Here is a 15377-nt window from a genome sequence, read left to right on the forward strand (position 1 = left end):
CAGGGAAGCACTGTCCTACATCATGTGACAGGCTCTCATAGTCACCATCACCATGGGAAGCTGCATTTAGAGCATTTAACTATATGGGCTCTGAAATCAGATGACTTAGGTTTAGACTTACTTCTACTTCTTACTATGCAGAGAACTCTGGGTTGAAAACTTTACGAGACCCAGTTTTATCATGTCCAAATTGGAGGCATGGGGAAATTATAGCATTTTGCATAGAATATTGTTTTAAGTATAAAATGAAATAGTACATAGTAAGCTTCTGCCATACACTGACTGCACAATAAATATTAGTTAATAGTAACTCATTTAATCCTAAGGTCTATAAATTTGTACACAATAATTTTTTGTGACTACCTTAATTTTCATAATTAGTCTAGATTTAAAATCAAGGAATGTTCTTACGTGTAGTTGGCAATCAATATGACATGCCAAAATGATATGTAAGTATTTCATTGTTGGTGGGGATATAAGAAATTTACCATCAAAAGAGAGACGATAATCTATGTTTGCAGACTCCAGAAAGCTATCTCTCACATAAGAATTTGCAATTTCTGGGGGAAAAGAAAAAGTTGATTGTGCAAAGAAAGATTACCATGGAGTCTTCTCTATGGCAACACCAAAAATGAAAGCTGATTCTCATCTTCCTAACAATCTGCAAAGACGAGAGAAACACAACCTACTGAGCATCAAGTTAAAGAAGGAGAGAATTTGAGTGGCACAGGAGGAAATCATGTCACCGCTAGCGAAATCAATATGACCAGTGCTCCTCTGCCCTCCTCCGAGGCTAAGGAGGGGTTAAATATCAGTGGCTGACCTCAGGTAATGGAATGAGCAAAAAAGCTATAAAAATGCATGCATTACGTAATTAAGAGGGTGGGAAGGGATTTTTTTAAAAACGCGATTCCCACTCGGGTTCCTTCCTGTTCACCCCATTGGTGAAGAAGCTAGTCTTGCCCTAGAATTCTGGGAATGGCTGCAGACAAAACAAACACTGAGCAGACGAAATTCCCAGTAATTTACTTGTCACACATACTCAGCCCAGTGGGGGATGACACTGCATTTATGCAGGTCTACCCAGGGTTGCTCTCTGGAACAGATGGTGTGGGAGGAAGGCTTGGTAGAAATCAGAGGGTGGGGTAACCCCTCGTCCCTTCAGGGATGTGCTTGACTAATTCAGAGTTTTGCAGTCTGGTGAGGGCATGAAAGCCATTAGGCTGAGGACATGGTGGGGTGCTGCATGAAATTTTAGGTGTCACAATACAATTGACCCGTGATGCTTTAACATCAGACATTTATTTTTGTGATGAATAATATTTTGAGAGCCTGAGCGAAAGCTGCTGAGACATTGTAATAAGTGTTTAGGGACATAAGAGATTAGGAAGGCCACAGTTATGAGTAATGTAATGTGGAAGCCGATGCAAAGCTACTGCCCCCATTTATTTAGCAGGAGGCAGGAAAAGTGATCTGGGGTCTCTGGCAGAATAAGCGTGTTTGTAAATATTTGGGTGATATCATGCATTCCCCATGCATTGGTTTAGAGATCTGGGGTCTCTGGCAGCACAAGAGTGTTCATAATTATTTGGGTGACGTCATGCATCCCCCATGCATTGGTTTTCATGTCTCCAGTGAGTTGTTGGGCAAGTCTGATATTACTGATCCACACGCAGCAGGCAGCTTCCTGTACTGAGCTAGCTCCACACCTTGGACAGTCCAGGACTGAACGGTTGTCAAAAATGTGAACTCCTTGATGTCCAGTAAAGGCAACTGAGGGAGCTGTGTAGCATTGGTGTAAAAAGTGCACTTTCCTAAGAAGCATGAACTTAGAGTAATCAAAGCCTGTGGCAACACTAGAACCCAGCAGGGCATCCACTCGCTGCTTTGTAACTTAAATAGGAATTCTTTGAGGAGCTCAGTCTATCTCTCAACTAAAGCAGCTGCCTGCAGCCTATAGGGGCAGTGGAAGCCCTACTAGACACTTTCACAAGCCTAGCACTGTGTTTTCTGATGAAATGTTGCCTTGGTCACCATCAGTAGTGTCAGGAACTCTGCAGGGGATAAGGAGTGTCCCTGTGAGATCCATACTGTGTCCTTCGTTATAAAAAAGGCATCTGTTACCTTGATTGTATTCTGAGTATCCATGAGGCAAGAAGTTTCTTTAATTCAATGGGGATGGAAGGTGGATAATTCTTGGCAATTGCCAAAAATTTGTAAAAATGTACAAATGGGGCTAATTGTTGGCCCAGCATCAGTGCTGAGATGACCACCTCAAGTTTGGCCAGTCGTGCTGAGGCTTGGGTGTCATCCTTTATCAGGGACATCCTGGCTAAGGGAGGGAAGACAGCAGCAACAACCCACTGAGCTCCATCACGTCAGATGATGGCATCCATTCAGAAGGTGGATGAACTTCACTGCTGGTCACTCAGTCAATCCCAAGGGGCCTCGGAGATGGGTGGCTTCCAGCAACACAGCCTGAGGATGAAGGAGGCCAGTGTTTCCTGCAGATGAGAATGGCAGGGGGTCCAGGTTTGACTCCATCCTGAGGCAAGGAGGTCTCTGCAGCTGTGCCAAGGCTGTGGGGTGCTGCTTCCCAAGGCCTGATGGCCAGATGGGCATGAAGGCTCGTGGACATGGATGCAGAGCCCTCTGTTTCCAGAGGGTCCAGTATGTGGTCAGCAATCACTGCCCTGATGCTGTACAGAACACAGTGAAAAGGGGAAGGTTTGTTTTTTACATCAGAAGCCCATGGACTACTTATGGCCACCATATGCAATCCAGATACTTCAGGAGGCATGGGAAGAGGTTGCTAAAGCATCCACAGTGTATTCTCTGAGGGAATTCATAGGAGCACCTGTTAATTTAGATTCGGACAGATTCCAGACTTGTTGGAGGAGGCTTCATTCAAGGTGGGTCAGTTAGCCAATGACAGACAGCATCAGTGAGATTAAGTAAGATTTGTAAATAAGAAATATGTTGTCACCTGAACCCCAAGTAAAGAATTAAAGGGCTGGGAACAGTGGCTGACACCTGTAGTCCCAGAACTTTGGGAGGCCGAGGTAAGAGGATCGCTTCAGCCCAGGAGTTTGAGACCAGTCTGGGTAACATAGCGAGACCTTTTCTCTACAAAAAAATAAACAAAATTAGCTGAGTGTGGTGTCACACACCTGCAGTCCTAGCTACTTGGAAGGCCGAGATGGGAGAATTGTTAGAGCTCAGGAGGTCGAGGCTGCAGTGAGCTGAAATCGTGCCACTTCATACCAGCCTGGGTGACAGAGCAAGACTGTGCCTCCAAAAAACAAAACACAAATTAAAGAATGTTGGGCTTGTACTAACATTGTGGATGCTGAGAGGATCAATAACTATTTCTTGAAAGTGTCAGGAATAGAGCAGCCCCATGTTTACCAAGGAATTTTCAGGAATTGAAGCAAAGTGGCAGGGCCTTGCACTGCTGTGTTGGGGAAAGATCCATTCCCTTTGTGTAAGCCTCCTTGTATCTGTGTGTCCTTATTGCATAAAATGAATTTTCTCTGAGAATGATGTCATCAGTATAATGTCACACTTGTGCTCCTGTAGAAAGCTGGTTGCAGTGAGATCTTGTCTGTGAAGATTGCATGCAATAACAAGGCTGCCAAGGCACTCGGTGGGTCGCCTGGTCCCTTCAGAGATGAAGGCAGGCTATGACTGAGACTCTGTTAAAATAGGCACAAAAAGAACATGGTAGCCAAATCTGTAACAACAAAATATTTATCAGTTGCATGAATATATATAGGTTTATTGTAAGGAATTGGCTCATGTGGTTATGAAGGCTAAGAAGTCCCAGGACCTCCATTCAGCAAGCTGGAGACCCAGGACTGCCAATGTTGGAGTTCCAGTCCAAGCCTAAAGTCCTGAGAACCAGGAAAGCTGATGGCGTAAGTTACAGTCCACGTCTGACTTCAAAGGCGAGAGAAGATCTACATCTCAGCTCTGAAATCATCAGAGAGTGAATTCTCTCTTCCTCTACCCTTGTGTTTTATTTGGGTTTTAATGGATTGGATGAGGCCCACTCACACTGGGGAGGGCTAGCACTTTACTAAGTCTACATATTCAAATGTTCGTCTCATCAAGGAACACCCTCACAGACACATCCAGAGTGTTTAACCAAATATCTAGGCAACCCAACTTGGCAAATAAAATTAACCATCATAAGGCGAAAGATATATACGATCTGAAGACAAATCAGGGATGCAGGATGGTTAAATATCTGCAAGTCAATAAATGTGATACACCATATAAACAGAATTAAAAACAAAAATCACATGATCATCTCAATACATGCAGAAAAAGGATTTGACAAAATCCAGCATCCCTTTATGCCTAAAACCCTCAGCAAAATTGACATAGAAAAAACATTTGGCAAAATCCAGAATCCCTTTGTGACTAAAACCCTCAGCAAAATCAACATCGAAGGGACATACCTTAAGGTAATAAAAGCCATATATGACAAACACAGCCAACATTATATGGAATGGGGAAAAGTTGAAAGCATTCCCCCTGAGACTGGAACAAGACAATGATGCCAACTTTCACCACTTCTATTCAACACAGTACTAGAAGTCCTCGCCAGAACAATCAGATAAGAGAAATAAAGGGCATCCAAATCGGTAAAGAGGAAATCGAACTGTCACTCTTTGCTGATGACACGATCGTATACCTAAAAAACCCTAAAGACTCATCCCAAAAGCTACTAGAACTGGTAAATGAATTCAGCAAAGTTTCAGGATACAAAATTAATGTACACAAGTCAGTGGCTCTGCTATACAGTAATAGTGAACGAGCTGAGAATTATATAAAAAACTCGCCCCCTTTTACAATAGCTGCAATAAAAACCTTAGGAATATTATAATTCCTATAATTATAATAGTATATTCCTATAATTGTCAATTGCATGCAATCTTTGCAGACAAAATCTTAATTATATCTGGAATACTTAACCAAAGAGACAAAAGACCTCTACAAGGAAAACTATAAAACACTGCTGATAGAAATCATAGATACAAACAAATGGAAACATATCCCATGCTCACGGATGGGTAAAATCAATATTGTGAAAATACCATACTGCCAAAAGCAATCTACAAACTCAATGCAATCCCCATTAAAGTACCAACATCAGTCTTCACAGAACTACAAAAATTCACATGGAACTAAGAAAGATATAGAAGGGACATACCTTAAGGTAATAAAAGCCTAGAACCAAAAAAGAGTCTGTATAGCCAAAACAAGACTAAGCAAAAAGAACAAATCTAGAAGCCGACTTCAAACTGTACTAGAAGGCCATAGTCACCAAAACAGCATGTTACTGGTATAAAAATAGCCATATAGATCAATGGAACATAATAGAGAACCAAGAAATAAAGCCAAATACTTACAGTCATCTAATCTTCAACAAAACAAACAAAAACATAAAGCAGAGAAAGAATACCCTATTCAACAAATAGTGCTGAGATAAATAGCAAGCCACGCATAGAAGAATGAAAGTGGATGCTCATTTCTCACCCTATTCAAAAATCAACTCAAGATGGATCAAGGACTTAAATCTAATATCTGAAACCATAAAAATTCTAGAAGACAACATAGGAAAAAGCCTTCTAGACATTGGCTTAGGCAAAGACTTCATGACCAATAACCCAAAAAGCAAAAGCAACTAAAACAAAGATAAATAGATGAGACTTAATTAAACTCAAAGGCTTCTGCGCAGTAAGAGAAATAATCAGCAGAGTAAACAGATAACCTACAGAGTGGGAGAAAATCTTTGCAATCTGTACTTCTGATTAAAGGACTAATACCCAGAATCTGCAAGGAACTCAAACAAACCAGCAAGAAAAACATCCCATCAAAAAGTGGGCTAAGGACATGAACAGACAATTCTCAAAAGAAGATAAGCAACTGGCCAACAAACACATGAAAAAATGCTCAACATAACTAATTATCTGGGAAATGCAAATCAAAACCACAATACAATATGATACCCCGTCACTCCTGCAAGAATGGTCATAATCAAAAAATCAAAAACTAATAGATGTTGGCGTGGATGTGGTAAAAAGGGAACACTTTTACACTTTTTGGAGGGAATGTAAGCTAGTACAACAGCTATGGAAAACAGTGAGGAGATTTCCAAAGAACTAAAAACAGATCTATCATTTGATCCAGTAATTCCACTCCTGGGTATCTACTCAGAGGAAAATAAGTCATTATATGAAAAAGATACTTGCACACGCATGTTTATAGCAGCACAATATGCAATTGGAAGAATTTGAAACCAGCCTAAATGCCCATCAATCAGTAAGTGGATAAATAAAATGTGGTATAAATATTTACCACATGGAATACTACTCAGCCATAAGATGGAATGAAATAATGCATTCATAACAACCTGGATGAAACTGGACACCATTATTCTAAGTGAAGCAACTTAGGAATGGAAAACCAAACATTGTATGTTCTCATTCATAAGTGAGAGCTAAGCTATGAGGATGCAAAAGCATAAGAATGATACAATGGTCTTCGGGGACTCAGGGAAAGGCTGGGAGTGGTGGGGTGGGTGCGGTGAGGGATAAAACACTACACAACGGGTACAGTGTACACTGCTTGGGTGATGCGTGCACCACAAATCTCAGAAATCGCCACTAAAGAACTTATTCCTGTAACCAAACACCACCTGTTTCCCAAAAACCTATTGAAATAAAAAAAAACCCATCATATTCCCCAAAAACCTGTTGAAATAAAAAAAAATTAACCACAATATTAGGCATTGGGTACGAGGGCCTTAATGGATGGGAGCACTGCAGTCACATTACAGCAATCCACTGTGAAACACCATTTATTATTTGCAGGTTTAAGAACAGGCCAAATTCTACTGCTAAACGTTGAAGCAATGAGAATTATCACCCCTTCACTAATTAATTAGGTCTTATATAATAAGTTTTATTTATCTGAAGTCATGTTGTAATTTATGTTGGACCATATTTGCTAATTTATCAAGATGGGGAGGCTGGACACGATGGTCCACACCTGTAATCCCAGGACTTTGGTAGGCCGAGGCAGGAGGATTGCTTGAGGCCAGAAGTTAGAGACCAGCCTAAGCAACATAGCAAGACTCCACTTCTATAATTGTTTTTAATTGGCAATGTTGGTGCATGCCTGTAATCCCAGCTACTTAGAAGGCTAAAATGGGAGGATTGCTTGAGCCCAGGAGTTCAAGGCAGCAGTGAGCTATGATTGTGCCACCACACTTCATTCAGCCGGGGTAATGGAGCAAAACCTCATCTCTAAAAAAATGAAAAATTAAAAATAAATGAAATTTAAAAAAAAACAGGAGAGGGAGTTCTGTAAGGTTACATTTGGTGAAGTCAATGTGTAAGTGCAAATGATTTAATATCAATTTGTTACTCATTAGGTCAGAGCATCCAGGTCCCCTATGGACAAAGGCTTCTACGACTACGGGAAATTTAGTCAAGGTAAAAAATGTGAGGCATAACTATGTGTCCTCTATTCTATATGCAGTTACTCTGCTAGGATTAGGGGATGCAATGTTTAAATTTAGTGAAATCTCAGGTATAACAAAGTTTGAGCTCCAGTATTGATTAAGTTTGTGAAGGTATGCCAATTGGTAGATTTCAGCAGATGTTAAAATTGATTCAGAATATATGCTGGAGAGTTACAAATACCAATCAGCACACTTTTATCTTTGGACTGTATAAATTGTTTTAGAAAATAGTACATTTCCAATTAGGCCAGATGATAAACTTCCGTTTTAATTTAAATTTTGTTTTTCTGCATATCCAAGTTCCTTCCCTTCCTTCCTTCCTTCCTTCTTTGCATCTTTCCTTCCTTCCTTCCCTCTTTCCTTCCTTCCTTCCTTCCTGCCTTCCTTCTCCTTCCCTTTCCTTCCTTCCTTTCTTCCTTCCCTCCTTCCTTCCCTCTCTCCTGCCTTCCCTCTCTCCTTCCTTCCCTCTCTCCTTCCTTCCTTCCCTCCCTCCCTCCTTCCTTCCCTCTTCCTTCTTTCCTTCCTTCCTGCCCTCCTTTCCTCTCTCCTTCCTTTCTTCATTCCTTCCTTCCCTCTCTCCTTCCTTACTTCCTTCCATCCCTACCTCCCTCCCTACTTCCTTCCTTCCCTCTCTCCTTCCTTCCCTCCTTCCTTCCTTCCCTTTCCCTCATTTTTTTGCCGCTGGATATAGGGAAGGTTGTTCTCTTTCCCACTCATATTTATAATTTCTTTCTTTGAAACAGCCCCAAATCAGTGTCTTCAGAGTTAAGGTCCTCCTTGTGAGCAGATTGTGTGGTTTAAGAACCCTAGACTTAAGTCTTGTTTGGATTTATCCCTTCTCTGTGCCTCAGGGGTACCGCAGGTGTCTTTTCCTATAACCCTGGGAATTAGATCTTTGTTGCGGCAGAACCATAAGTCACAGAGCGATGCAGCACAACCAGCCCACAATTCAGGGGTCAGTGGATTGAAATCATCTGCTACGGCTCCATCTGGTTCTTCCAGGACTTCTCTCCCCTCCTTTTTTCCCTTTTAGGGTGTTGAAACTTTAGTGGTATATACATTGCCTCATAATCAGTCAAAACTCCCTTTATCTCACATCATGGATTGAAGAAAACATTGCCAGGAGCCCTTCACTCTTCTAGAAGGACTTAATTTGATAGTTCCTTTTTCCATGGTTTAGAATAAAAGAGGTAATAACTAAAAATATCTCCCTCATAATAGGCTCTACAGCAAATTCTACTTTAAAGGCTGTTGTTCGTGTGTTTAACTGTGGCTGCCTTAATGTTTTTATCATCCACAGACAATTGTTGTCTCATTTTGGTCCTCTTTAAATGATGGTTTTATAATCAGCTATAAAATTTAATAGATGCCCTTAAATGCAGGATTCTGATTAATGACGCTGGAGATTGTGATATTAGAATAGAGGGAAAACTTTCAAATGGAAGAGTGAATGGTGTTTGTTCTACTTTGGACTGTATTTTTATAAATATGTTATTAGTATGTGTTCCAAAATTATTGGAAACTTCTATAGAAATGTAATCCCCAGTGTTGGAGATGGGGCCTGCTGGAAGATGGCTGGTCCATGGGAGCAGTTTCTAATGGATAAGCATAATCCCCCTAGCGCTGCTCTTGTGATAGTGTTCCCATGAGATCTTGTTGTTTAAAGTGTGTAGGACCTTCCCCCTCTCTCTCTTCCTCCTGCTCTTGCTTTCCCTTCCACCATGATTGTTAAGTTTCCTGAGGCCTCCCCAGAAGCTGAGCAGATGTCAGCATCATGCTTGCTGTACAGGCTGTGGAACTGTGAGCCAATTTTCAGTACTCTTCTGTTTTCTTTTTATTTTTTTAAATTTTATTTTAAGTTCCAGGATACATGTGCAGGAGATGCAGGTTTGTTACGTAGGTAAACGTGCACTATGATGATTTGCTGTACCTATCAACCCACCGCCTAGGTGCCTAGGTATTAAGCCCCACATGCGTTAGCTATTTATCCTGATGCTCTCCCTCCCCTTCCCCACTGACAGGCCCCAGTGTGTGTTCTTCCCCTCCCTGTGTCCAGGTGTTCTCATTATTCAGCTCCCACTTATGAGTGAGAACATGTGTTTGGTCTTCTGTTCCTGTATTAGTTTGCTGAAGATGATGGCTTCCAGATTCATTCATGACCCTGCAAAAGGCATGATCTCATTCCTTTTTATGGCTGCACAGTATTGCGTGGCGTGTATGTACCACATTTTCTTTATCCAGTCTATCACTGATGGGTATTTGGATTGATTCCGTGTTTTTCCTAATGGGAATAGTGCCGCTATAAACATACGCGTGCATGCATCTTTATAATAGAATGATTTATAGTCCTTTGGCTATATACCCAGTAATGGGATTTCTGGGTCAAATGGTATTTCTGGTTCTAGATCCTTGCAGAATTGCCAAACTGTCTTCCACAATGATTGAACTAATTAACATTCCTACCAACAGTGTAAAAGTGTTTATTTCTCCACAGCCTTGCCAGCATCTATTGTTTCTTGACTTTTTATATTTTTTATTATAGTTTAAGTTTTAGGGTACATGTGCAAAACGTGCAGGTTTATTACATATGTATACATGTGCCATGCTGGTGTCCTGCACCCATTAACTCGTCATTTAGCATTAGGTATATCTCCTAATGCTATCCCTCTCCCCTCACCCCACCCCACAACAGTCCCGAGAGAGTGATGTTCCCCTTCCTTTGTCTATGTGTTGTCATTGTTCAATTCCCACCTATGAGTGACAAAATGCGGTGTTTTGTTTTTTGTCCTTGTGATGGTTTGCTGAGAATGATGGTTTCCAGCTTCATCCATGTCCCTACAAAGGACAGGAACTCATCATTTTTTATGGCTGCATAGTATTCCATGGTGTATATGTGCCACATTTTCTTAATCCAGTCTATCATTGTTGGAAATTTGTGTTGGTTCCAAGTCTTTGCTATTGTGAATAGTGCACAATAAACATATGTGTGCATGTGTCTTTATAGCAGCATGATTTATAGTCCTTTGGGTATATACCCAGTAATGGGATGGCTGGGTCAAATGTTATTTCTAGTTCTAGATCCCTGACGAATCACCACACTGACTTCCACAATGGTTGAACTAGTTTACAGTCCCACCAACAGTGTAAAAGTGTTCCTATTTCTCCACATCCTCTCCAGCACCTGTTGTTTCCTGACTTTTTAATGACCGCCATTTTAACCGGTGTGAGATGATATCTCATTGTGGTTTTGATTTGCATTTCTCTGATGGCCAGTGATGATGAGCATTTTTTCATGTGTTTTTTGGCTGCATAAATGTCTTGAGAAGTGTCTGTTCATATCCTTTGCTCACTTTTTGATTTTTTTTTGTTTTGCATTGTTTTGTTGTCAATTTGTCTGAGTTCATTGTAGATTCTGGATATTAGCGCTTTGTCACATGAGTAGGTTGCAAAAATTTTCTCCCATTCTGCAGGTTGCCTGTTCACTCTGATGGTAGTTTCTTTTGCTATGCAGAAGCTCTTTAGTTTAATTAGATCCCATTTGTCAATTTTGGCTTTTGTTGCCATTGCTTTTGGTGTTTTAGACATGAAGTCCTTGCCCATGCCTATGTCTTGAATGGTATTGCGTAGGTTTTCTTCTAGGGCTTTTATGGTTTTAGGTCTAACATGTAAGTCTTTAATCCATCTTGAATTAATTTTTGTATAAAGTGGAAGGAAGGGATCCAGTTTCAGCTTTCTACATATGGCTAGCCAGTTTTCCCAGGACCATTTATTAAATAGGGAATCCTTTCCCCATTGCTTGGTTTTGTCATGTCTGTCAAAGATCAGATGGTTGTAGGTAAGTGGCATTATTTCTGAGGGCTCTGTTCTGTTCCACTGATCTATGTCTCTGTTTTGGTACCAGTACCATGCTGTTTTGGTTACTGTAGCCTTGGAGTATAGTTTGAAGTCAGGCAGTGTGATGCCTCCGGCTTTGTTCTTTTGGCTTAGGATTGACTTGGTGATGCGGGATCTTTTTTGGTTCCACATGACCTTTAAACTAGTTTTTTCCAATTCTGTGAAGAAAGTCATTGGTATCTTGATGGGGATGGCATTGAATCTATAAATTACCTTGGGCAGTATGGTCATTTTCATGATATTGATTCTTCCTACCCATGAGCAAGGAATGTTTTTCCATTTGTTTGTATCCTCTTTTATTTCATTGAGCAATGGTTTGTAGTTCTCCTTGAAGAGGTCCTTCACATCCCTTGTGAGTTGGATTCCTAGGTATTTTATTCTCTTTGAAGCAATTGTGAATGGGAGTTCCCTCATGATTTGGCTCTCTGTTTGTCTGTTATTGGTGTATAAGAATGCTTGTGATTTTTGTACACTGATTTTGTATCCTGAGACTTTGCTGAAGTTGCTTATCAGCTTAAGGAGATTTTGGGCTGAGACAATGGGGCTTTCTAGATATACAATCATGTCATCTGCAAACAGGGACAATTTGACTTCCTCTTTTCCTAATTGAATACCTTTTATTCCCTTCTCCTTCCTGATTGCCCTGGCCAGAACTTCCAACACTATGTTGAATAGGAGTGGTGAGAGAGGGAATCCCTGCCTTGTACCAGTTTTCAAAGGGAATGCTTCCAGTTTTTGTCTATTCAGTATGATACTGGCTGTGGGTTTGTCATAGATAGCTCTTATTATTATGAGATATGTCCTATCAATACCTAATTTATTGAGAGTTTTTAGCACGAAGTGTTGTTGAATTTTGTCAAACGCCTTTTCTGCATCTGTTGAGATAATCATGTGGTTTTTGTCTTTGGTTCTGTTTATATGCTGGATTACATTTATTGATTTGCGTACGTTGAACCAGCCTTGCATCTCAGGGATGAAGCCCACTTGATCATGGTGGATAAGCTTTTTGATGTGCTGCTGGATTTGTTTTGCCAGTATTTTATTGAGGATTTTTGCATCAATGTTCATCAAGGATATTGGTCTAAAATTCTCTTTTTTAGTTGTGTCTCTGCCAGGCTTTGTTATCAGGATAATGCTGGCCTCATAAAATGAGTTAGGGAGGATTCCCTCTTTTTCTATTGAATGGAATAGTTTCAGAAGGAATGGTACCATCTCCTCCTTGTACCTCTGGTAGAATTCGGCTGTGAATCCATCTGGTCCTGGACTTTTTTTGGATGGTAAGCTATTGATTATTGCCACAATTTCAGCTCCTGTTATTGGTCTATTCAGAGATTCAACTTCTTCCTGGTTTAGTCTTGGGAGAGTGTATGTGTCGAGGAATTTATCCATTTCTTCTAGATTATCTAGTTTATTTGCCTAGAGGTGTTTGTAGTATTCTCTGATGGTAGTTTGTATTTCTGTGGGATCGGTGGTGATATCCCCTTTATCATTTTTTGTTGCACCTATTTGATTCTTCTCTCTTTTCTTCTTTATTAGTCTTGCTAGTGGTCTATCGATTTTGTTGATCTTTTCAAAAAACCAGCTCCTGGATTCATTAATTTTTTGAAGGGTTTTTTGTATCTCTATTTCCTTCAGTTCTTCTCTGATATTAGTTATTTCTTGCCTTCTGCTAGATTTTGAATAGGTTTGCTCTTGCTTTTCTAGTTCTTTTAATTGTGATGTTAGGTTGTCAATTTTGGATCTTTCTTGCTTTCTCTTGTGGGCATTTAGTGCTATAAATTTCCCTCTACACACTGCTTTGAATGTGTCCCAGAGATTGTTATGTTGTGTATTTATTTTTTTTAAGGCAGAGTCTTGCTCTGTCGCCCAGGCTGGAGTACAGTTGCTTGATCTCAGTTCACTGCACCCTCCACCTCCCAGGTTCAAGCGATTCTCCTGCCTCAGCCTCCTGATTAGCTGGGATTACAGGCGCCTGCCACCACACCCAGATAATTTTTGTATTTTTAGTAGAGATGAGGTTTCACCATGTGGGCCAGGCTTGTCTCAAACTCCTGACCTCATGTGATCCACCCGCCTCAGCCTCCCAAAGTGCTGGGATTACAGGTGTGAGCCACCGTGCCCTGCCTGTTTCTTGTATTTGATGATGAAAGTCTGTTATTGACAGTAAGAGGATGGGGGCTCAGGTTAACAACAGGGTGTTAGAAAAGCAGCAATAAAATTTTGGTTCTCAAAACATTTGATGTCTTATTCCTTTTTTTGAACATGGGTTTTGCTAAAAAAAAAGGCCAGGCATTTTGAAACTTGATTTTATTGTCATGTTCTTATTTTGAAATTCATCTTATTGTTTGTACGAATTGGCAGCCGTATGTGGGAAATTTCAGTTTTGCATATTTTCAGATTATTTTCATTTTTACATCAGAGATTTTGAACAGATGCTATACAAAAGTATTCATGTATTTATTCAACAAAATTTAGTTCTGGTTATGTTGCAAGCTCTTAGTGAACTTCATGCTGTACGTGCCTCAGATACTTTTGTGAATGTAATGGCAACATCAAAAACTTTGCCCTTATGCACCTTATAAATCTTTAATTTCAAGGCATGTTGATGAGTGAGCATCTGCTATAACATACTTTCATTGCCATTTAATTAACCATTATTTGGGCATACCTTATATTAAAACTGATTATTAAAAACTGGAAAATATTTAACACATCTTCATCTTGCCTTTTTCCTTAACATATGTAGATCAAGGGAGTCACTGAGAATCAATTTTAGGGATAGTTATAAAAATCTTAACTTTGCAATATAACTTTGTCCTCAATGTAAGAAGTGGAAACAATAATTTTCGTTTCAAAGGCTTTAATCTTTGTATTTTTTTGAAAAGGAGCCTTCACTGAGATTCTTTAAAAATTCTTGCTCTGTCCTACAGTAGAGACTGATAGACTCATGGATATGGTCCTCTAATGGATCTGTACCACTTCAGTTCTCTGATTGTCGCCCTCCTGTGGTGAAAATTAAAGCTTATTTTCATTTCATGTTTAGGATGTAGTGTGTTCTTTTTGGAAAAAATGATGTTTCTTGAGAAATAAGTGCCTTCAGTATCACTGTGTGTCACTTAATAAATACGACTAGTATCTACTTTTACCAATTGCTGCAATTTGATCCTTAAAGAGCCATCTTTAAATTATACTTTTTCTTTGGTTAAAGAAATTATAATAGACATTAATAATTTTTACATAATTTTCTTATGTGGACAGCCATTCTTAGAACTAAAACTTTCAGATGTTTATATTACAAGTACAATTATTATTTATTATTATTAATGTCAGTAGCCAAATGTAATCAACTGTCTTCCTTTTACTTCCTTTTTTGAATCAAAATGTTACACTTATACAAGCAAGAGCAACAGCTCTATATCTGCATCACTGCAGTGCCTAGAAGATACAACAGCACAATTTACAAATCCAAATTTCCAGGAAGTCTCTGCACATACCTCTAGTACAAAAGATGCTTCAGAGACTAGAGGGTCAGAGGGCAGAGAGGAAATATTCAACTCCCAGTTCAGGTCAAAAGGGAAGAAAGACTGGTGTTGAAAGAAATCCAAGGATGACTGTATCTGCAACTCGCTCCTTTCTGTAAAGTATTCATGGTGTTTTACTTAAAATATTTGCTCTTATGATGGTCAATAATATTAATATTTATGTTTTGTAAAAGAATTTATTCTTTACTTATAATTAATGGATCATTCTAAGTTATTATATGTTTAGTAGCTATAGTAAGATGACGTGAAAGATTTGTTGCCTGTTAAATGTTTCTGGGATCTTTGCTTTATTTTTATATTATGATATGTGCTTCCAAAGTTGAGCTGTAATTTTATTGTTTATACGAACGTAGAATAAAGCTTAAGTATGGGGAGAAAAATAAAAGCTAGAGTTTTCCTTTCAGCTA

The 15377-nt window shown here is 39.6% G+C and overlaps 1 pseudogene; it reads right to left on the bottom strand.

Moving 5' to 3' along the window:
- Positions 1 to 3523: 3523 nt before the first annotated feature.
- LOC129526948 (protein FRG1-like) overlaps positions 3524 to 15377 on the bottom strand; it is a 37294-nt pseudogene continuing 25440 nt past the window's right edge.

Source organism: Gorilla gorilla, chromosome 16, assembly GCF_029281585.2.
Source record: "Gorilla gorilla gorilla isolate KB3781 chromosome 16, NHGRI_mGorGor1-v2.1_pri, whole genome shotgun sequence".
Lineage (NCBI taxonomy): Eukaryota > Metazoa > Chordata > Mammalia > Primates > Hominidae > Gorilla > Gorilla gorilla.